This window comes from Aethalodelphis obliquidens, unplaced genomic scaffold (assembly GCF_003676395.1).
Source record: "Aethalodelphis obliquidens isolate GAN/ISIS:26980383/991018 unplaced genomic scaffold, ASM367639v1 scaffold52, whole genome shotgun sequence".
NCBI classification, from domain to species: domain Eukaryota; kingdom Metazoa; phylum Chordata; class Mammalia; order Artiodactyla; family Delphinidae; genus Aethalodelphis; species Aethalodelphis obliquidens.
In genome coordinates, this window is record NW_020837996.1 from 200,964 (window position 1) to 224,713 (window position 23,750).

At 49.6% G+C, this 23,750-nt stretch overlaps 1 protein-coding gene across 1 annotated transcript in view; it reads right to left on the reverse strand.

Annotated features, from left to right (window-relative positions):
- CPLX2 (complexin 2) overlaps positions 1-23,128 on the reverse strand; it is an 80,320-nt gene extending 57,192 nt beyond the window's left edge. Inside the window, exons 1-2 of the mRNA XM_027084426.1 lie at positions 22,955-23,128; positions 12,576-12,656 (exon numbers count right to left, since the gene is read on the reverse strand). The gene's annotated coding sequence lies outside the window, so the exon portion shown is untranslated. The remainder of the gene's footprint in view (positions 1-12,575; positions 12,657-22,954) is intronic.
- Positions 23,129-23,750: the final 622 nt, after the last annotated feature.

Sequence of the window (23,750 nt, forward strand, 5' to 3'; positions counted from 1 at the left end):
CATACTATATTCAGGATTCCTTGGAGATTAAATAATAAGGATGCTGGAGAGTAGGATTTTGATTTGAGAGGAGAGGGAACTGAGTAACTAGTCTGTGGGAGATAACCTTCCTCCCCATGGTCAGCCTACTTTCCATGGCATGACCATGTTTTAAGGTCTGACTAAAAAGTCACCTCCTCCATGAAGTCCCCAGGAACCCCTCTCCTTGATGCTCTTCAGCTCCCATCAGTGTCTCCTTTATAACATCGGTCACTTTCAGCCTCCCCATTTCACTTATTTAAGCACATGACTCATCTCCCTTCCAGGGAAGTCTGTGCTTTACTCATCTTTGATTAGACCCAAGCTCCTTGCTCCATGCCTGGCACCCAGCAGGGGCTCAATGCATTTTTTAAAAATCAGTATTTGAAGTAAATTAATGCCCAGATAACAAGTACATTTAGGATGTGAATTAGAGTGACAGGGAGATAGAGGGGAAAACTGAAATGAGACAGAGACAAACACACAGATAAAGAATGAGTCAGTGAAAGGGTAAAAGACAGAGGGAAGGGACAGCCTGAGAAGGAGAGATGGAGAGAGAGTCCTGGGTGTGGAGATCTGGGAGGGTCTGCTGGCCTTGACTGGGGCTCAGTTGGCCTTACCTCTGTTGCTTTGTTGGGGGATCCTCCTGAAAGGACACAGTTTGCTCTGAATCCAGTCGAGTTGGCGGGATAAATCTATGGGATGGGTGGGGAAAAGCTGGTGGATTAAGAACGAGCTCCTGTGACCCCTCTCCCTGCCGCTGGGGGACAGGAGAGGCAGACAGTTGTGAGGAGCAGGCAGGCTCGGTAATGAGGGAGGGAAGGGGGCAAAGTAGTTGGGGGTCAGCAGCAGCTAGGACCTCCCGGTGCTACATGTTGGCGGTGGCTGCGGTGTGTCCCTTCCCTCCAGGAGTTGAGTTTGGAGCCGAAACCAGAGAAGGACATACCCTTTCAGGCAGCAGGCCTGTGACTTTCCCCACTCTGCTCTGGGACTGAGTGGTTACCCAGCTGCCCTTCTCCATCAAAGCTTCCCCCTTCCCATCTCCAAGGCCCTGGGCAGCATCTTATTTACTGTATCCATCTGCTTTTTATTATCCATCTCTCCTCCTGCAGGGGAAACTGCATGAGGACAGAGACCTTGTGCATGTCCCAGTGCCTAGCACGGTGCCTGGAATGCTCACTATGAACGGAAGGACAGGCAGGATGGCACTGCGTGGCATGTGTGTGGTGGGGTGGGAGGGTTGCTTGGAGGTGGCATTGACAAAGCACTTTACCAAGCAAAGCTCCCCAAATAAAGGCGTCTGGGCTCTGAGATGAGAGCCCTTGGGAAGAGAAAGGCCCTTCTAGGGCTAACTGTGTGGCTGTCAGCCTGAGTGTGGGCAGCTGTGGGGAGATGGAGCTCCTGGAGGGAGGGACACTCTTCCTGCCCCTGATACACCTGTTCTCCAGCAGTGAGGAAACTCTCCAGGGGCCAGCTGTGGCTGCATGAGACAAAAGGATGCTCCCCCTCCTACTGAGGGAGGCAGGAGCCCAAAGGACTGGGCCCTGGGCAGGATGGGGTGCTCCACCCCCAGTCCTGGAAGGGTCAAGGGAAGGAACAAGCATATGTCACCTTAACCAGGGGCCACCTTGAGCCAGGCAGGGAGCTGGCTCTCTGACTCCTCTCCACAAGGCTCTGAGGAAGGGATTACTGAAACAGACAAAAGCCTCAGGCCAAGGGAGGTAAAATGACTGGTCTTGGGCCACACAGTGAGCAGTGGCTGGCCGGGATCTGACGCAGGTTGGCCTGATTCCTCCCTTCACATTCCTGGGCATCCAACACAATATTGGGGTTGGCGGACACCAGGCTTCTGACGACCGCTCATCTCTGCTGGACTTTTGGGGAGATGCGAGGAGGAAGGAAGAGGGGAAAGGGAGGGAGAATTTTCTCTTGTGGAACATGAGTGAGATAGATGTCTTTGTAATTGTTTCTTTACCTTTTTTTCTGTTTCTTTCTATTCTATTTTTTTTTCCCACAGCTTCCTGTTCTGGTCTGAGACTGATGAGGAAATGAACTGAGGGTCTGAGGCCACCACTGTGAGATCTTGGGCAAGTCACGTAAGCCCAGTCACCTCATCTGTGAGATGTTGATAACAATTTTGACCTCTCAAGGAGGCTATGAGCATCTACAGAGGCAGAGGAAGTAGAGGAAGCCCAGCACCTAAGTGAGATGCCATTGGTATTAGCCAGAGGTCCCAGAGAACCTACTTCTACAATCCCAGTTTCCCCACTTGGCCACCCAAGATGACTTTCTGAAATGAAATGTAGGCGTTGTCTCTCCCCTCCCAGGAACTTGAACAAATACTTCAGGAAAGAAGATGTCCAAATGGCCAGCAAGCATACGAAAAGGTATTCAACCTCACTAGTCATCAGAGAAATGCAAATCACATCTACCATTTTAACCATGTACGATCACCAGAACGGTTAAAATGGAAAAGCCAGAAAACGTCAAATGTTGGTGAGGATATAGAGCTACTGGAACTTTCATACAGTAGAGTAGGGAGTGTAAATTGGGACTACCATTTTGGAAAAAAACATTTGTTCTCCCCTGGCAACCTGCAACCCCTATGATGCATTGATTCTACTCCTTGGCATAAACCCAACAGAAACGTATATAAATGTTCATCCAAAGACATGTACAAGAATCCTCATGGTAGCGCTTTTCATGAGAGTCCCAAGCTGAACACAACCCCAGAGTCCATCAGCACTAGAATAATGAATGGATTTTGGCACAGACGCACAATGGAATAAAACTTAGCAATGAGAATGAACACCATGAAAGAATGCAACATGAGGCAACAATAGGAAAGAATCTCCACCATAATGTTGAGTGAAAGAAGTCAGACAAAAACACTGCATGACTTCATTTACATGAAGTTCAAAAACAAGTCAACTAAGCAATGCCGTTAGAAGTCGAGATGGTGGTTCCTTTGGGAGGACGGTGACTGCGAAGGGGAGCGAAAAGGGCTTTGTGTAATGCTGGTAAGTGTCTGTTTCTTGGTTGGTTACAGGGGTATGTTCACTTTGTGAATATTTACTAAGCTGTAAACATATGATACGACCACTTTTATGAACGTAAATTGTATTTCAATAACAATTTTCTGCAAAGCCTCCCACTTTTCCATGGCTCCCTCCTGGTTGGGGGCAGGGTCCCAGCTCTGTGGCTGTCATTCAAGGAGGTCTGCTGCCTGCTCTGATCACCCCATCACCACTCTTTGCCTTAAGTAGTAAAGGACAGTGGGTAGGTCTTTCCACAGGCCAGGCTGTTCCTCATCTTTTTTTTTTTTTTTGCGGTACGTGGGTCTCTCACTGTTGTGGCCTCTCCCGTTGCGGAACACAGGCTCCGGACGTGCAGGCTCAGGGGCCATGGCTCATGGGCCCAGCCGCTCCGCGGCATGTGGGATCTTCCCGGACCGGGGCATGAACCCGTGTCCCCTGCATCAGCAGGCGGACTCTCAACCACTGCGCCACCAGGGAAGCCCTGTTTCTCATCTTTGTGTCTTTGCCCATGTTGCCCCTCTGCCTGGCATCCTTTCTCCCCATTTTTGTCCACCTCAACATCCTTTCCTAAACACCCCATCCCCAGGTGGGCTAGGTACCCTTCTTCTAAGCTCTCACAGTCCCCACCCCACACTTCCCATATGGGGGTTTCTCAGCAACCCCCATATGGTTTTAACATTATCATCACATGCCTGCCCCACTCCCCCAAGATCAGGGCCGATGGCTGATTCATGTCTCTGACCCCGGTGCTCAGCATGGGGCCTAGCACTGTGGACAAACAGTAAATGTTTGCAGAATAAATTATTTTGGAGCCTTTATTTTGAGCTCCTATTTGCTCCCCTGTAGCTTCCTTCATTTCATCTCAGGCTGGATCCCCATCATTGTCCTGTGACAGTCTTCCAGAGATTTTCTTCTCTGGGATCCTGTCTCCCATGTCATGGGTTTCTGTGTCCTCTCTCTCTGTAAACAGGAAAGGGACACATATTCCCCTACTCTGAACCCCTCACTGCCTTCATTCTCACCACACTCAATTTCCCCAGATAGCTCCTGGGGGCCGAGGCAGTGATAAGTCATCCAGAGAGGGGAGTTAGGCCAGGTACCTTTCCCTCAAACTCTAGTCCCTGGGGACGTCATATCCTCTCATGACAAACACCATTGGAGTGGTTCAGAAATGGAGCAGGATGCTTGGGGGTTGTGGGCAGGGGGCTGGTGTATAGTGAGCTTTTTGTCACCAGAGGCGTGCAAATGGGAACAGGATGACTGCACTCAGGAGTGCTATTGGTGGGAGGTTAGATTCAGTCCCTCCAACCCAGTGGGGAAAAAGAAATAATGTCAGCTGAGGTACTGCTGAGCAACAGGCCCCTTACACGTGTAACCTCATAGACTGTGCACAGCTGGGAGGAAGGTGCTATTGTCCCCATTTTAGAGATGATGAAACTGAGGTTCAGAGAAGTGAAGAGTCTTGCTAGGAGTTTGACTTATTAGGAAAGAGCTGGAATTTGAACCCAGGTCTTTCTGGTTCTCAAGCTTGCCCTCTTTCTAGAGCATGTCTACCATCTTGTGATTCCATTCCAAGGAAACATCTGCGGTTGCATTGTGCCCAGCCTGTAGAAGGCATGATGTGTGTCTCTGAGCCTCTGGGGGTGCCCACTGACTCACCTTGGCTGAGTTTCTGGCCAAGGGTGACAGCGAGGGTCAGGATTCTTGAATGCATTGGCATTTAATCACAGAAGAGAGACCCTTTGAGCGGCTGCAATCATTCCCAGGCCCTCACAGATCTCAAATGAGATACCAAAGAGCCAGTGTGATTTCATTATAAATGGGTTGCTCATTAGCATTTGACCCCTATTTTCCATCAGTTTAATTTTCTTTTCCGGGTGTTTACTGACTGGAAAAAATGAGAAAAGGTAGAAAGCTCAATTAATGAAATTCTCTCCCTACTTCTTTCCTACTTTTCTGGATGTCACAAATTATAAAGGTTCTTCCATGCGCTGACTGTAAGAGTTCCACTGTTTCCTGTGAATGATGGGCCCTGGCTGTGTTCCACCCATATTTCCAGGCCCTTATAGTGAGACAGGTCATGGGACTAGTTCTGGCCAATGGCTGTGAAGAGAGCCAATGAGTATCACTTCTAGGCTGAGGTATACAAGAGTGGATGTGAGTTCTCCCTGGCTCTCTTCTCCTGCTCCTTAATGATGGAGCTAGCCTGGATCTCTGAGTCACCGCTTGGAAGGAAGCTGCTAGAGAGCTGCTGCTCCCACAGCAGACTTCACATGAGAGAGAAACAAGCCTTTGCTGTATTAAGCCACAGAGATTTCAGGAGTGATTTGTTACCATTGAAAAACCTAGCCACCTTGGCAAATGCAGTCCCCATAGCTCCCCTTTCAGCAATGCCACAGCACCTTGTATGTGTCAGGCGCTGTGCTGGGAAGAGACATAAGACGTGGTGGGTGTCCTCATCCTTGAGGAGACAGCAGATGAAAACAAATGAATTTTTATAATGCAGAGTGTCAGTACTGTGACAGGAAAAAATAAAGGGTCTAGAGGAGGCTCAAGAAAGGGTAGCAAGGTAGAGGGAGGGGCAAGTCACAGAAGGCTTCCCAGCTGAGAAGTGACTTCTTAGTTGGGTTGTAGTGGATGAATAGGAGTTAGTCCAATGGCCGCAAACTGGTGGTTTCTACTGTTCGGTCAGCACAACATTTAAAATGTTTTTCTGGTAGTTAGCAATATTTAAAAAGGAGGAATCTCATGAAATTCTGCATTTGGGGCTTCACTTAAAAAAATCAGGCTATTAATCAACACCGGGTGGGTCCATGTGCTTGTATGGCAACAATTGGCTGGAGCTGGCAGTCGCATCCCCTTTAGACAGGCATGCATATTCCAGGTCACCTCAGTTACTCTCATGCATTTGCTCTCCGCCAGCCAGCAGACAGTTGGGTTTTCAAGCCCTGAGTGAGCAATTCTCATTAGACTTTCTCAGCCCAGCAGATCCTTTCTGGCTACAAAAAGGCTGAAGAGCCACGGACCAGGCTTGTCCAGCCACTTCCCGTTAGCAGACCATGAGAGGATCCAGGAGCCCCTCGCGGGAAGCATGAGAGGCCCGTGCCTCAGCTGACTCCTGGCCCCAGAGTGGGATGGACCCTGGTCCAGCCAAGGGTGGGAGAAAGGAAGCCCCAGTCATGATCCCAGAGAGTCAGGCCCAGGGGACCACATAGCCTGCACCTCCCTGCCCCTTCCCAGATCCTTGTAGTAGACATTTGCTGGTTTCGGCTACTCAGAATCCATTCCTCTTCCTCTTAGTAACAGCCCCTTGATTTTCTTTCTGGGAACCGCCCGTTCCTCAGTGCTCAAACTTGGAGGGAGTCTGATTAAGCCTCCATGCTCTCTGTTGGCCAAGAGGAGGACAAAGGACATGTGCCAGGCTACCTGGTGCTCCTCCTGGGGCTGTGAATCATGAGAAGACTGAAGCAAAGAGGAAAAAACAGTTGTGGCTGATGTATCCCAAAGGGGAACTTTGAAAAAAAAAAAAAAAGTCCTCAGTTCCTGCTCCCAAACTCCTGGTCTGCTCTGGTTCCTCTCCTTTTCTGAGCCTGACCACCAGTCCGCCTTTTGATTCTGGGTGCTCTCTGATAATCTTTTAAAAACCCCTGCTTCTGTTTGAGTGGGGCAGATTTGGTTTCTGTTGCTTGCTACCAACACACCCTAACTCATACACAGGCCCTCTCAAAGGCTGGTGTGACTAGTTTGTGTTCACACCAGATTCTGTGGGGTCAGACCTTGCCTGTTCCTCATCCTCAGCTCCTTCCTCCCTCTCTGCTGGAGCCACTGGGTCATCCTCTGCAGGCCCAACCTCACTGGAAACCAGAGGCCTGGGATCCCTTCCAGACCCACCCTCTGGCCTGACTATACTGACTGCTGGCCTGTCGCTGCTCTGGTCCCTGGACCTCCAGCTCATTCTGGGAGCTCAGGGTCTGGGAGCCCAGCAATCTGACTCTTTCTTAGGATGGGGCCTTGTTTGCCCTCCCCAGGACAAAACTTGCCCCAAAGCTTGTGGCTGAGTCGGGAGACATCCTGTTTGTGGGCCCAGCATGGGCTCTCTATAGCTGTGCCTCTGCCAGGATGGATTTCCTCTTGGTCACGGACCACCTTTATCTGTTTCTATGTACATATCCTGCTTGTACTATTATTCACTTTATACTGAACAAAAGTAACACACTCACTTTTTAATCTTTAATACATATATTTGAAAAGGGAACATGAGATCATTCTCATGAACAGGACACCTGTATCGTGTCCTATACGTGGAAGGTAATGGTAAAAATAAATACATGGAAGGCTTCCCTGCTGCCGCAGTGGTTGAGAGTCCGCCTGCCGACGCAGGGGACACGGGTTCGTGCCCCGGTCCGGGAAGATCCCACATGCCGCAGAGCGGCTGGGCCCGTGAGCCATGGCCGCTGAACCTGCGCGTCCGGAGCCTGTGCTCCGCAACGGGAGAGGCCGCAACAGTGAGAGGCCCGCGTACCGCAAAAATAAATAAATAAATACATGGAAAATACAACATTGTTATTCATTTTTAGCTAGATACTCTTGCCAACTGAAGGCTGGGCTTCTGTATTGAAAAGGAAGATCAGCAAGTGTTAGAGAGGCCTCAAGGAGATGCTAACCTCCAACTGAGACTTTCTCCTTGATGGAATCAACCAACAAAGGAAGTAACTCTCTCCCAGTGGTATTTGACTTGTTCCTGAATAGCTCTTCAAAGTGATCTCATGGACCACTCATGGCTGATGCCTGCGGATGCTGCTTCAGCAGCCTCTGCCTGCTTCAAGATCCTGTGGCCAGCTGGCTGCCAGGACCTGACCACTCCTGGCCTTGACCACTGCTGTCTGCCCCAAACTGACCACTGCTGCCTGCCCCACGCCCACCACACACCGTATTCCAGACTGACCAGGCCTGGGCCTCTACTTTGCCTCAGGGGATGAGCTTGATTCTAGGCTCAGCCATCCCAGCAAGTTAAGATGGAGAGAAGGGTACAAGAACGAAACTTCCTGAGCCCTTCCTAAAGGACAGACACTGTGAGACGTGTTTTACACAGGTTATCTCAGTTTTTCCCACATTTCAGTCATTCATGTACCACCTTCATGATTTCGGCTGTATTAGTACTATTCATTTACTTAGTGTTTTTCTTTAAATCAATTTGCCTTTCAAAAAGCACAGGATTTTATTTTAAAAGGAAAAGCTATATTATTTCCATAAATCATGGAGTCTAATGTGCTGCTTGTGTTTTTCTAACATGCGTCAATTGTGAGCTATTCAAATAATAAATGTTCATCCGTATACCACCTAAAACCACTGTGCACGCCATCAATCACACACACGCCAGCCTTTGGGAAATACTGTAGCATCTTAGTTAATGCTCACACATCGCTGGAAGGATGGTCTATAGATAAGAATGTGGAAGCTCAAAGGGGTCCCTTCCTGAAGTCCCATAGGTGGAAAGCCTTGGGGCTGAGATTTGAATGCAGACCGCCTAACTCCAGATGCCTAGGCTATTTCAACACTAGTGCTTTCCAGATGCATTTTTTCGATCCAAAGATTTCTTTAAACATGAAAATGTGTGTGGAAATCCAATATATAAAAGAGATAAAATTGCAACTTTTAAATTTAAATGGGGTTGTTTTGGGGGAACTTCTCTTGCTCAAACTCATCCCACGATGGCCCCTGAGAGCCTGTCTCAGGAGTCTGGGTCTCCGGGGAACATTATTTTAAGCCTGCACTCCACCACCCTGTCTTGACTCCATTTAGTCCAATTTTCCCTGCAGCCACACTGCTGAGGGGCAGGTTTTGAATCTATGCTATCTTCTCTGGCTAGACATCCTTACTTTGGACTTTTGCCACCTTGAAATCTTGAAATTTTCCATCTTTCCCTCTTGAAATCTTCCACTGGCATTGTAAGCCTTACTCTGACCTAATTATTCATTCACTGAACACTGATGTCTAACCTGTACCCAGAGTTTTTGGCACAGGGAGGACTGAGAAGAATAGATGTTGTGCCTCTGATGGGTTCCCAAGCTTGTGTGGGAGAGGGATACACACAGACACAGATGAATACAATAAAGGTTGGAGCAGCCACTGCTCACCTGAATCTCACCTAAACCCTCCGTTCTTTTTTCTCTCGGATGCCTGGTTGTATCCTGTGATGGGCAGTGACTGAGCTGGAGCCAGCAAAGTGAGCCCCAGCGGTGCTGACTGACCTCAATATTGTGATGCCACAGGTCTTGTCTGATTCCCCACTATGGTTCCTGGATCACTGTTCCCTTTAGCAACCACTACCTGATGAAAATCTAGAGTTAGAATCATACCTCACTCAGACCCCCAAGCCCTCACTCCAACAGGAGGACCAGTTTATGACTGTGCTAGCACCTGCAGTATGGGGCTCTGCCTAACTCCTGGCCTCTGCCTGCCTTCTCCCCTCATGGTGGAGTTTATTTGACCCCCTCAAAGCTAGAGGCCATCTCCCACTGAAGTGGGTACCCCCAAAGGTCCTTTGTTTGCCCGGAAGAGAAGAATCTGTTGTCCTAAAAATATGGAAAGATCCCCACACAGCTCCAGTAAGTTTTAAAGATTCCTAAAGGACGTTCAGCCTTGTGGTGCCCCCTGACCAAGTCAAGACTGCTACCCTTTTCTCTCAGTCTTGGCTATGGTCCTGGTCCTCTCTGAGACGCCTTCATCTTTGGAAGGCTCTGAATGTCCCCAGAACATCACGAGGGTCTCCCCTGTGCTGTGGGACCAGGTCTAATTTAAGCTTGAGGTCTAGGAAGCTTCTCCCTTGGTAGACCCTAGAGTTGGGTCCATTAGTAAACTCAAAACAACTCAAGTTAATTCAAGTCAACAAGTCAGTTCTACTCAGCTCAACTCAACCCAACTCAATGCATACTTACTGCATATCTCTTTGTCTATTCCTTACTACCTGAGCCAGGCTCTGGTTTGGGTAAAGTTAGAATCTGACAATTAACAAGGCACAACATTTATTCTCAAGGGGTTTTCTATTTGGAACCTAGATTTAACTCTCACATTCTCCTCGAGCTGAGGGAATCCCTTCCACAAGGGACCACAGAAAGAGCATCCCTTTCTGGCCTGGAGACAGCAGCTTACTCCCTGGGGTCTGTTTCACAAGACTTCTCAAACTACTCTCCTGAACTTCTCTGACTTCAAGACTTCAGACTGCAGCATTAGTTGGTCTCTCACCCTTCAGGATATGATGAGTCACAAGGGTCCTGAGTAATTCATTCATTCACAAACGTATATTGAGCACTTATATGTGCAAGATACCTTACAGACATTGTATCATTCAATTCTCACGGCAATCACTGTGGATGAAGAACTATTAAGAGGTCAGCTAGGATGTAACCCAGTGCTAATTCCAAAGCCCAGGCCCCTTCCATCTCATCCCACTGTCTCTTAGAACAACTGAATAGGATCCATAATAATGGATAGAGATCACCATAATAATGGATAAAGATGGATAATAACATCCATATCTCTATCCATCATAATGGATAGAGATCACTTTAACAAACGCATTCTATAGGGAGGGAAAGAGTAGGTTAATGAATATTTTATGTAAGGCGAAATCCCATTTGACCAGTTTAGCAGAATTCTTTCAGAAGTGAACTATATACAGAGATAAAGGGTGACTTTCACAAAAAGCCTTTGTTAAGTTTCCATCCCAAAGCCTGTTAATAAAATTGATTCATTATAGAATTGGGCAGGGATGGGTGGTGAGTGGGAGGGAGTCTATTTTTGCATGGATAGAGAACTGGCTTAGAGAAAAGAAAGAGAGGGTGGAGATAAATGGGTGCTTTTTCAAATGGAGAACTAGGGTTCCCCAGGAATTGGTACTGTGTTTGGTTTTATATAACACCCAGTGCACAAGCTTTGAGAACCTAGTGTGTGCAGGTCCTGCATTAAGCATGGGGGATACCCAAACAAGCCAGACTCAGCTCGGCTCCTAGAGGAGCCCAGGGAAGGTAGTGCTCAGGGACAGCTCCAAGTTTACAGAAGCTCCTGAACAAGAGCTTCTGTAAAGAACAGTAAAGAACAAGAGCGTCTCCAAGAACAGAAGCTCCTGAGGGGCTGAAATGGCATGACACTGGAGAGAAGCTAAAGAAGGTTGCTGGGGGTTGGGAGAGAGCCCCAGATAGCCGTCAGAAAATTTGAGCTCTGGGACCAGATCTGCTATTGACCTGTGTGTGACACTAAGCAACTTCCTTCCCTCTCTGGATCTCAGTTTTTGCTCCTATACAATGGAGAAATTGGACTAGATGATCTTAAAGGGTGCGGTGTTCTGGATGAAGGACATCCTTGAAATAGGACCTGATTATGAGAAAGTCTTCGTATACTGTGGCCAAAATATCTCCTTCTGTCCCTGCACTGTGATGGGAGACCACTCTCTCTCTCTGTCTCTCTTATTTGTGAACGGTGAGGATGAGGCAAACAGCCATGAGGTCTGTGGTGCTGGGGCTCTGAGCCCAGCCTGGAATCCCTCAGTGGCATTCTCTGCGAGTGACTCAGCATCATAAATAGCTCCCATCTGGATGAGCAACGATATCTATAGCGATCGGGCGATCTCTATATCCACACACACTCTCTCTGTGCAAATATGTGGCTCACTGTATGCTAAATACGAGGTGGCCTGGAGACGTTCCTCCTCTTAAAAGACTATTTGGTATGAAACTCAAGACTGTTTATTTAAAGAAACAAGTTTACAACTATGCACGTTGGATTACTGGTAGTGGGTGGTGGGGAAGAGGCGATGTGGATGGATGAGGGATGCTGGGTGTGATCCAAGCTTGGGGGCCACCTAGAAGAGTAACCAAGGCTGACTGGTCCACCTTTCATCTTTTTGTCTGCAGCGGGGTGGGGGGGGGGGGGGTAATGAACATCACACGTGAGATGCTTGAGATCCTGGGGTAGGGGTGCAGAAGGGAGTGTTGACCTCATCAACGCAGAAAGCCACAGCTCAGCAGAAAAACATAGGAACTGGGAGCGAGAGGAAAGCGAGTTTCCAGCCCTGCTCTGCCCTGCCATTGATCTCGGGCAATTCATTAATTCACTCATTCGTTCATCTAACAAATACCAACCACCTACAATGTGCATAGACCACTCGGGGATAGAGACAAGAAAAAGTGGGTTGGAATTCAGGCTTAACCACCTTCCACCTGTATGTCTTTGGGCAAGTTGTTTCCCCTCTCTGTGCTTCAGTTTCCTCATCAGTAAACTGGGGATCCATCCCTCAGGTCTTTTGGGGAGCATCACTGGATAAGGTAGCATGCACAGGGAAGGGTTTGTTGTAACACAAGCTAACGCCGTTCTAACAAGTTGCTAGATTGACCCTTCTCATTCCCACTTAGGAGTACTCTTGGCAACTGCAAAGGGGAAGTGATATCATGGCCCCCTTCCCCAGGAGTGAGGGGCACTCTGAACACTGCCCATGGGTGTGACCGTGGGTGGTACCCTTACCTTTGCTTCCTGGCCGAGCTCTGATGGGGGAGACTTCAGTTACTGAGCAGAGCAGGTAGCATGCCAGAGACGCACAACTTCCTGGGGGAGGAGAGAGGGTGTTAAGGGCTGAGGGGAGAGAGCTGCGGGGGGAGTGGCTTCCTGAACCCCAGACCCCCTGAGGGCATGCCCGCAGCTCTGTTCCCTGAGGGCATGCCCTTGACTCTGTTGAGGCCACACTGATCCTCTGGATTCCAGCAAAGGGCTGGGCAGGGTGGGGCCCTGCTTGGCATGAGACCCAACCCCTGGGCCCCCCTCACCTACTCCTGACGGCAGTTGCCAATCTTGGTCACTGGTTCAGGCAATGCTTCTGTGGTACCACTGACCGCACTGTTTTCTGGCTTAACTGTGATCTCTGACTGGTGTCAATGGATGGGATTTACTGTCAGTCACATCTGGGTTTGAATTTTTGTTTTGGGGAAATCCATTACATTTCTCTGAGCCTCAATTGCCTCATGTATAAAATGGGGCTACTAACAGCACCAGCGTCGTAATTAAGCACCACCTTAGTGCGTGTTATTATTATTGGCGGTGGTGTTAAATAAGATGTTGTCTGTGAAGATTTCTATTATATGGTAGCCTCTCAAATCCTAGTTACCGTCCTCTGCTTTCTCCTAGGAGGCACCAAGCATTGCGGAAAAGGCAACGGGTACCCAGTAAATATTTGTCGACCGAGCAGCGCTCGACAAATTTGCCCCATTTGCTTTCACACAGTTAGGAAGAATGAGGTCAATGTTTCACTCGCATTTTATAGATGAGAACACAAGTGCCGAGAGGGGAAATGATCTGCTCAGTTTCCCACGGGGCTGAGTGTGGAGACAGATGAGCACCCACAGCCCCACCTTTCTACCCTGCTGCAGTCAGCTCCTCTCCTGGCTGGACGCCAAGGCCTCAGAAACTGCAGGGACCTGCAATGTTTGCTCGGGGACCTGAGCACCGCCTGTCACCTCCGCCTCGAGTATTTTCTCTTCCTTCCATAACCATGCTCACCGTGACTCACCAGGTGGAGATCCTGATCTCATCAACGGAGGTGGGGCCTGGGGCTTTGCCCCAGGTCAGGGATTCCAACAGATCAGCTGACTCAAGGCCCTTTCCATGACTGGTGGTCTTCTGCTCCGCCCCCCAATCCCTCTACTAAGATAGGAGCTCAGCGAGGCAGGGCTCCACCGCTGGTTCCCCAGAGTCTGGCACTTAGCAGGACTTGATAAATATCTGTTGAGTGAGTGAATGAATGAGTACATAAGAGGCTGAATGACTGTGCCAGGCCACGTCCTAAATGCTGGTGACACAGCAGTGAAAAGGGCAGGTGTGCTCCCTGCTCTGAGGGAGCTGACAGTATTTGAATTTAAAGCCAGCAACTGGATTGGAAACAGGGCAGAGTTACTGTTTCCAGACTGGCAACGCGGGGGAGGTGGAGAGGAAGAGGGTATGCAGGTAGAGCCTGCTGGCTACCAGGAACATCTCTGAGCAAACGGCAGCCTCCCTGGGCTCAGGCAAGGGCCTGCGCGTACCGAGTCAGGAGGCTGACCTTCACTGGCAGTTTGGGGTTAGTAGATGCAAACTCTTTCATTTAGAATGGATGAACAACAAGGTCCTACTGTAGAGCACAGGGAACTCTATCCAGTCTCCTGGGATAAATCATGATGGAAAAGAATATAAAAAGGAATGTATATGTGTGTATAACTGAGTCACTTTGCTGTACAGCAGAAATTAACACAACATTGTAAATCAACTATACTTCAAAAAAAAAAAAAAAAGGCAAGGAAAGAAAGGTAGATGTTGCAATTAAGTATTTCGTGTCTACCTACTGCTGAGTCCCAAAGAGCTAGCATGTTGCCTGGCACATAGTAGGTGCTTAATAAATTTTGTTCAGCGAATGAGCGTGTCGGAATGACACAGGTCTAGGGGCTTGTGGGAATCAAGAGTGTTAACTATCAGAATTATTATGCTGACACTTGAAAGGGGCTCTGCTCTTTCTGGAGCCCTTTCAAGCCGTGGTGATGATTCTCACTGAGCAGGTGAGGGACCCATGTGGCAGACGTTTACAAGTGAGCCCTTTGTGCTGGCGCTAGTGGTATTGACGTAAACAACAGCACAGTGGCAGCAGTTTCAGTGTACTTGTGTTGTGTTAAGCTCTTCACATCCAAAATCTCTAATACTCCATTAGCCTGGCAAGGCCAGGGTCACAATCCCCATCACACAGAGGAGGGCACGGAGGCTCCGAGGAGTCTTGATTTTGCACAGTTGTAACGTGGGTTAAGTCTAGGAGTGAGATGTAAAAACCTCTTAGCCTAATGGGGACGCAAACAGGAAAGTGGATAGTTAAAATCTGATGTGACACCCACCTTCAGGTGGGTTGGCCAGAGGTGCCTCACTGCCAGGAGGCAGCAGGGTGGGCTTCTCTGAGAGGGTGAGTCTGGAGCTGAGGCTTAGAGGACAGCGGAACAGGACGGGTCTCCCAGGCAGAGGGAACAGCATCTGCAAAGGCATGGAGTGAGCATGGTGTACCCAGGCATTCGGAGGGTTAGGTTTGGCCAGAGCCTTGGGGAAAGAGATGAGGCTGGGTGTTTGTTGGGACCAGTTTTAGGGTCTAAATTTAGCAGGGTGTGGGCTTCACCCCAAGGGTGATGGAGGGCACTGCAGCGCTTGGCATTGTGCTCTAGAGAGCTCCTTCTGGAGCCAGAGCTGACGGGGTTAAGGGGCATGGGAGGAGGAAGCAGCAGGACTTGTGTTTGATGAGCTACAGGATACAGGGAGAAACGACCTGGTCTCCTGGCTTGGGTGGTGTGTCGAGGGCAGAGATGAGGGGCTGTCTGTTGAGAGTCAACCTCGCCTTTGGCTGACCCACCCTGTAGAGTTAGGGGTCCTCCCTCAGCTCCAAGAAGAGCACTGTCAGGTCTTGGTCTCTGGCCCAGCCCCGGCCCCAGCTGAGCCCTCCTCTGCCACCTGACTGCTCCCAAACTCTGTCCTAGCAACCTTGCAGGCTTCACCCTGGCAACTGCAGCCTCTGCACTCTCGTCCTCTGATTGGGCTGGAGTGGAAGGAGGAGGTGGGACACCTCCTGTCCACTAGACCTGCCCAGGGAACAAGCCCTGCACCCCTGGCCGCCGGCACCCTTGGGTTGATCAGGTGGAGACAGGCCTATCAGATGAGGGACGTGGGTCTGGATACTGGACAGGACCCTGGACTGGGAACCTTGTGAGCTGGGTTCTGACCCCAGGGCTGGTGCTCTGTCATTGTGACCTTGGTCAAGGCTCTTCCCTTCCCCGGGCCTTAGTTTTCCCTTTGGTAAAATAAAGAGATTGGACAGCACCATCTCTAGAGTCTAATATTGTCTTATTCCAGTTATTCTAGTTTTTAATCTTTTCCATGGTTATTGGTTGGATGCTCTGTTGCTGGCATGGATTTTAGTGTTAGACTCCAGGAATTTAAATCCTGGCTTACTTGGACAAGTCACTGCACATTTCTGAGCCTAGATTATTTTCCTCTGTAAAGTAAGTAAATCTCATGCTATCTCAGCCAAAGGGTTGAGAGTCAGGTGAAATGGTATGACTGAAAGTGCTTTGTAAATGGCAAAGAGCTATACAAATGTTACCTATTTCATCACGTGAGCTGTGTGCAGTAATGACATATGGAACCCCACTTTCCTCCCCCTCCCACCACCAGCAACAAGCATTTAGTGAACACCTACTGTGTGCCAAGCACTGTGCTGATCTTCAGCACGACGATGCTCTTCACAACAATCATTAGGATACTTGCTATTATTATTATTCCCATTTTCCAGATAAATGGAGGGCCCACATGGTTATGTATGGAAGGAGCTCAGCCAGACTCCCTGGCTTCAAAACTTGACCGTTTAAAATTTAACGAGGTGACCACATCAGGATCTCTTCTCTCCATCTTGGGATTTTCCTCTTGGCCGGCCCTGTATCTTCTCCCTCCCTCTCCTGCCTCATGGCATTAGGATGCTGCCTGTGAGGCACTGTGGTGCCCACCCGACAGCCAGCCAGCTGATGGATTTATTTCCCAGCGGGGGAATCCATCACTTTGCTTGCCCGTTGGCTGACCTGCTCTGGAGATGGCAGCAGGGACTGCGGGCCTGAAGGGGTCCAGGAGATCACTCTGATGTGCGCGTTGCCACATCAGGTCCCTTACTGGAGGGGTGATGGAGGGAAGTGACTCAGAATTTAGATTCCGTCACCCCTCTGTTTCAATGAGTCTTCAAGGCCCTGTCTGCTCTGGCCCTGGTCAACCTCTCTGTCCTCTTCTCTACCACCCTCCCCCTCACTGACTAGGTTTCTGTTCTGTGACCTCGTCAGGCTTATTCCTACTCCAGGACCTTTGCACTTTCTGCCTGGACATGTGTTTCATGGCCAGCTGCTTCTCCCCATCCAGATGTCAGCTTCAATGCCCCTTCCTTCAAGTCTCCCCTGCCTGCCTTATGTAAGTATCCCCGACCCTCCTTAGCACACTTCCTCTTTTATTTCCTTCCTAGCACTTATATAACTTGGTGGAATTATATTGGTTTACTCGCTTGTTTCCTGTCTCCCCACTAGAATGTGAGCTCTGCAAGAGATGGGCCTGTATCTTGTCTATCTTTTTCTTCATTGTCTCTCCAGCTCCTGCAATAGTTACTGGCCCATCATAGGTGCTCTGTGAGTATTGAGGGATCAGTGAGCCATACCCTGAGCTTCAGTTTCCACATTTGTGAAACGAGGTAACAACCCGAACCCCACAGTGTCAGAATCAAAAGAAAATGACCCAGGCGGGCCGGCTGTATTATCCCCATTTTATATCTGATGAACTTGAAGCTCAGAAAATGCAGGGATTTGTCCAAAATCACCCAGCTTGGAAGTGCTGGGGCTATAGGATTCTCTCCAATTTGGAGAAGCGCCTGGTCCCAGGCCTGGCTCGGAGTAGGCGGTCAGCAACGTGAGAGCTGGATCTCAGCGCCTCTGAGTCTCTTGTCATCTGCTGCTTGAACAGCAAGACCCTACTTGCCCGCCCGGCCGTCCCAGCAATCTGACAAGTCAGAGACAGGAATTCTAATGGCTGGTTTTTGTGGAACACAAAGTCCTGCCTCTTGCCCATGGAGACATACATTTTCTTCTCACCGGCAATTACCACGCTGAATGTCTGGGGAACAGTTCTCATCTTCCAGGCACTTTACCAAGATTAACTTCTGAACCCTACACAGCAATGCTCGCTGCTGCTTGAGGGGGCATCTGGAGGAGCGTGGGCGGCAGTGTCTCTGTCACAGGAGGGAGAAGCTGGGGTTTGGAAGGTCCCCAGTCAACAGCTCCAGGAATTTGATCTATTTTCCTGAGAGCAGTTTCTCCGCTATCCAAAATGCACTGACCTTCTTGAGTATATTCAAGGATTCTGACTTTCCCTGACTTATTCGGTCCTTGATTCAGCAATGCCTCCATAAATATTTACTGAGAATATCCTAGGCATTCTTCTAACCCCGAGGCTGCAACGGGGGAACAAAATACATACTGCCCTTGCCCTCCTACCATAATGGATCTGTAGGGGAGACAGATGACAGTGTCCAGTAACTGGCTGTGTGACTCTGAGTAGGTCCTTATTCTCTCTGGGCCTTTGGGGTTTAGCTTATTCACTACCCCTAATCCCCATGCTTAAGAGCCTTTGATGGCCCCTCGTTGCAAATAAAAAAGCAAGACGGGTATCTCTGGCCTGGTCTTCAAGGCGCCTCAGCGCTGGACTCTAGTCTACCTTCCTCAGCACATGCTCCCTGCTCCCCCACCCCCATTCTGCTCCATTTTTATTTAAACAACATTCATTTGTCACTTTCTAAGTGCCAGGCGCTGTCTAAATGCTTCACAGATTTTCAGTTGTTTAATCCTCACAGAAACACCTTGAAATGTGTTGTGATTCTCAACATCTCCATTTTAAAGATGAGGACATTGAGACAGAGAGGTAGGTAACTTGCTTAAGTGCTCCCAGCTGCTAAATGGTCCGGCTGGGATTTGGACACAGGCAGCCCGGCTCTCACTCCATGCACTCCACTGCTGCTATGTTACCTCTCTGTCTGTGTTGGACACCAGCCCTACTACTCTCCTTTTCTAGATACAATTTAACAGCCGTTGCCCGCTTCCAGGAAGCCTTCCCTCATGCCTCCCAGGATGAATGAATTCTTCTTGTCTCTTGGTTCCCAGAATGCCTTGCACATGTCTCCCCACAGCAGCCCTTCCCGTGGAATACTGCTGTTCTGGTTTGTGTATTGTCTTCTCTGCTGGATGATGAACACCTCAGTGGGGGAGGCTGCAACTCACACTTCCTACCCGCTCTTGCCCAGCCCAGCATCCCCATATCATCCACTCTCCATTCAGCAACCAGAGGCAGTTGTAAAATCAAACCTGCTTAATTAACCCATCCAGTGACAATCCATTGCATTTAGAAGGATTTGCATGGTCTGGTCCCTGCCTTCTCCTCGCCCTCGTCTGCTGCCACTCTCCTCACTCACTCTGCTCCAGTCACACTGACCTCCTCGCTGTCCCCAAACTGTCCAGGCTCTCAATAGCCAATAGCGCCTCTGCCAAAACTATTTCCTCTGCCTGGAATGTCTCACCCCACATCCACATGTGACTGACTTTTTGTAATTTGGACCTCAGTTCCATGTCACCATTGCAGACAGACTTCCCCTATTGTTTGTTTGTTTACTTAAATGTTTTCATATTTACCTTTTAATTGTTGTTAATGACAGTGTCTACTGCAAGTCTGTAAACCCCAGGAGAGCAGGGGTCTGGGGTGTCTTGTTCAGCACCTGGAACAGTACCTGACATCATAGCCACTCAATGAGTACGTGTTGAAGGAAGATTACATTGCTCTCCAAGGTCCCTTTGGGATCCTACAATTCGACTAAGCCCAGATAATATAATATAATTTATCTAAATTGGTCTCATCTCAGGCTAAAAGCTGAGAGAATTTCACAAGCTGAAATTCACTACCTTTATCACCTTCCTATGTCTTACCTGCAATCATACTCTCAGAAATTAAGCAATTTTATTGACTATTCTCTACTGACTTCTCTTTATCAGGGATGCTTAGAACTTCTTACACACGTTTGAATTTGTCCCCCTAAGACTCAATGAAACTTGTTAGATATTGTCCTCACCACTTTGCAGGCAGGGATATCCCTGAAAAGCAAAAACGCTGACTTGAGAAGTGCCCAGAGCCCAATGGGAGCACACACACCCGTCACGGCCATCACATTTCATTAGTAACAGGACATACATCACGCTCCAGGATGGTGCAAGAGCTCCGAGTCCTGCCAGGGCCTGGGCCTCATTTAACACCTCAAAGGAGTGGCAGTCTGTAGCCTAGAAGGACGTGTAGCCAAATCCAGGGCAAATGGGAAAAGAAAGGCTTCACGTGCTTCTGGTTAAAGCAAGCAGGATGGACAGAAATGCACAGAAATAAGGTCTGGGTGTCTGACTGCAGATCCATTGCTAATGTGAAGCAGCCAGAAGAGAGGTACCACCGTCCTCAACTTTCTGCAAAAGGATATAGAAGGGAAAGTTGTCAGGGTACCTCAGAGACCTACTTCCACACATCGTCATCCTCTTGAGAACCACTTTTGTCTCTTCCTTCCAGCTTCTTTGAGATGGGGAAGGAAATGGCATCCCAAGTGCAGGGGCTGAGAAAGTCTAACATTTAATCTTCCAGGCAAAATGGTGACCTGAATAGAACAGTTGATTATAAGTTCAAAGTCTTGACTCTGTCTTGGTCCTGTGGACATTTGGATACGTTCCTCCCCATCTCTGACCCTTGTCTCCCTCATCTGTAAAAGGTAGCTGTTGGGTTGGACGATTTCCAAATCATTGATTTCCATGACTTCACACTTTCTATATTCCTGAGCTTATGATTCAGATTACTTTTCTTTTTCTGTATGGGGCTCAATCTGTCTTTTGATCAGCCTTGCCACTAGTCACTGGCCTCTAACCCCAGTGTAGGTAGTGGAGATCATTCTGGCTTGGTAAAATCTGTTGAGGATTGACGTACCCTTTGCTTTTTCTGAAATAGTTTCTCTAATGCATGTGGCTTATCGCCGTAGTGTGGCCTCTCTCAAAACTTTCTGCTAAGGACAGGAACGTTCAGAACATATTGAAGAGAGAAAGTCATGATTTGAGTTAGTGACTTCCAAGGTGGAATGGCATTCGAATGGCAGAGGTCGTTATTGATGTTAAAAATCCTTTTGCATGAAATGATACGATGTCTTGGGTTTGCTTCAAAATAAGTCTCTCTGTGTGTGTGTACGTGTATGTGTGACGAGAGTGAGTATAGATGAAACAAAATTGGCCAATTGTTGAAGCTGAATGATGGGTACGTAGGGTTTTATTATACTATTCTTTCTATTTTAAAAAATGTGTTTGAAATATTTAATCACAAAAGGCCCTTTGGAGACTGACTCCAGCTTTCTCTCCACTCTCATTTCATAGTCCCCACCCTGAGGACCCTCTGGCACAGTGATATCACCCTGGTGGCTGTGATTTCACACTTCTAGGCCTTTACACACAGTTCCATCTGTCCAAGGTAGTATTCCTCCTTCCCTCACTGTTCATCACTCCTGCCTCTGTGATCTCAGAGCCTTGTGTACTCACCTTGAGTATAGCACGTATCACATCATATTGCAGTTGTTTTCCTTTCTGCTTCCTGTGCTGGTCTGTGTCCTTTTCAGGACACTTCTCTATCTCCCCAGTTCACAGCCAGTGCACATAAGAGTCCTCAGAACATGTTTACAGAGAGAATAATAACAGGAACGGTAGCTATTACTTTTGAGCACTTATTATTTGCCAGGTACTACCCTAATTGCATTACATAGGTATTTCGTTAAATCCTCACTGCAAGTGGATACTATTAACCTGTCTTCTCAGAAGGTCGCTCTCCCAAGGTCACATGCCAGTAAGTGACAGAGCTGAGATTTGGACTCAGAACTGAAACTACTCTGCACTTCTCTGCGCATCTGGGATTTTAAAGACTTATCTATGAATCTTACATAACAGGTCCAGGGTTTTGGGAGCCTGAACTTCAGGCTCAATTCTGCTGCTAAATTGCTGAGTGACCTTGGGCAAATTACCTCTGCCCCCTAAGCTCAGTCTTCCCATCTCCCGGTGAGACCATCATTGAGCGGGAGGATCACGTGATCCAAGGGCCCTCCCAGCTTCAGCTAGCAGAGAAAACGTTTCCTCTTTCCACGTTTGGTCTCCTACCTCTGAACTGGCCTCCCTGTTTGGGAACCTCCCAGCTTCTCAACCTCTTCGCTTGCTACTTGCAACATCCCAGAGCCCAGCCGTGTTCACAACCTGTTGTCCAGGTCCCCTCCTTCTCCCTTCCTTCCCTGCGGGTTTCACTCTGGAGGTGGGGGCGGAACCCTAGGCAGGAGGGAGGGGGAGTATTGTAGCTGCCGGCTTCGTGAGGCTTCCCCGCGGTTTCTCGGCCCCCTCCCCCCACGGAAACTCAGGCTCACACTTTCTAGGGATGTTCCGGGGACAGCCAGAGTCAGTGATTGCAGCTGCCAGCCTCAGGCATCTGTGTTAGGTTCTCCGAAGGAAGTCCGTGGTCCTGAGCTAGGGGTGGGGGCTTGGAGGAAAAAGGGGGCGGCGCACTCCTTCCTCCTAGCCTAGGCCTAGCCTGCCCAGCTGCAGCCCGGGACCCTTCCGTGTCTGTCTCCCCTCCCACCCTCTTTTCGACTTCCAGCTGGGACCCGCCATTGCACGGCCAGGCCTTGGTGAACTGCAGACCTAAGCCAGAGACGCGCGAATGTGACTAGGCCCCTCCTCCCCAGCTCGCCCCTGACACTGCTCTGGGGGAAGTCGAAATCCCCCCATCGAGTCAACCACCCACTCCCAAGGAGCGCGGGAGGCTCCAGCCCCTTGTCTTTGTTCGCGGCTCGCTGGGAAGCCGGAGCCCGGAAAGACCTGTCCGCCGCCGCGGTGCTGCCGCGGGGAGCGGAGCCGGAGGGGGCCAGGGACTGTCCTCCGCTGCCGTGGTACTGAACCAGAACCGAAAGAGGAGAGGAGCTGCCCGGGCGGCCGCTGTCCGCCTGTGCAAGTGCTGACCCGGGGAGGGTGCCACGCTGGGAGCGGGAGCTGTCCCTGAGGCGGTGCTGAAGAGATACGGAGCCTGGGGTTCCCTCCTCCTCGCCCCGGAAGAGCCGGCGGCAGCTGAGAGCTACTGGGAGAAGGAAGGAGGGCGGAGGAAGCCGCCCTCAGGGAGCTCCGCAGCGCGGGGCCTATGGCTAGGGTCCCTCCGGCGAACCTGCTCCAGCGGAGGCGGTGGCGGCTCAGCGACAGAGAGCGAGCGCGCGTTCTACGAACCTGTTGGAGGCTGCAGCTCCTCCGCGGCCGACCAGGGCGCCCGGCACCGAGATTCTGGCACGTCTCTCCCTCCCCCACTTCCTGGGCTTCTCCGCAGAGGCGCTCCCTCCTGCCCGGGCTAGCACAAGTGCACGCAGGGGCCGCCGAGCCCCTCTTCGATCCGACCCGAATGTCAGTCGGGCTGCAGGGCACAGACCCGAGAGGCCTTCCCCAAGGGCAGACCCGCTCCCAGGGAGACCCAAGCTTCCTGAAAAAGGAGGCGGGGGCTGGCGACGGGGACGAGAGAGGGCGCCAGCAGAGGTGTATGAAACCAAGAGCAGGCATGGGGGAATTCCCCATACAGTCATTTCTGCCCTGAAGTTTGGGGACTAACAGGGTCCTGTTACTTAAGGGACAAAGGGCATCCTGCCTTGGAAATATCTCTCCCTCCCTCTCCATTTCTGTGACCAGTGACCAAATGCATATCTTGTACCTGCTCTGTTGCAAACTCCACTCAGTGGTCCAACTGCCTCTAGTACCTAAAACTCCAGTCCATCATCTATCATTCCCTAGAGAGAGCTTTCTAAACCTTCCATATATATCGTGTATCTATAATAAAATGCAAGCTCTTTGGTGTGCTATTTAAAGATCCTTTACCAGGAAGACCCAGGGCCTCCTCTCCAGCTGTGTTCCCATCAGGACAGATGACCACTCCTTCTGAACAGGCGCGCCCCAGTGCCTTAGCACCTGCTGCTCCTTTGGGCTGGAACATTCTTCCCCCTTACTACTTATGCTTTATTTGCAAGTAAAAGTGTCT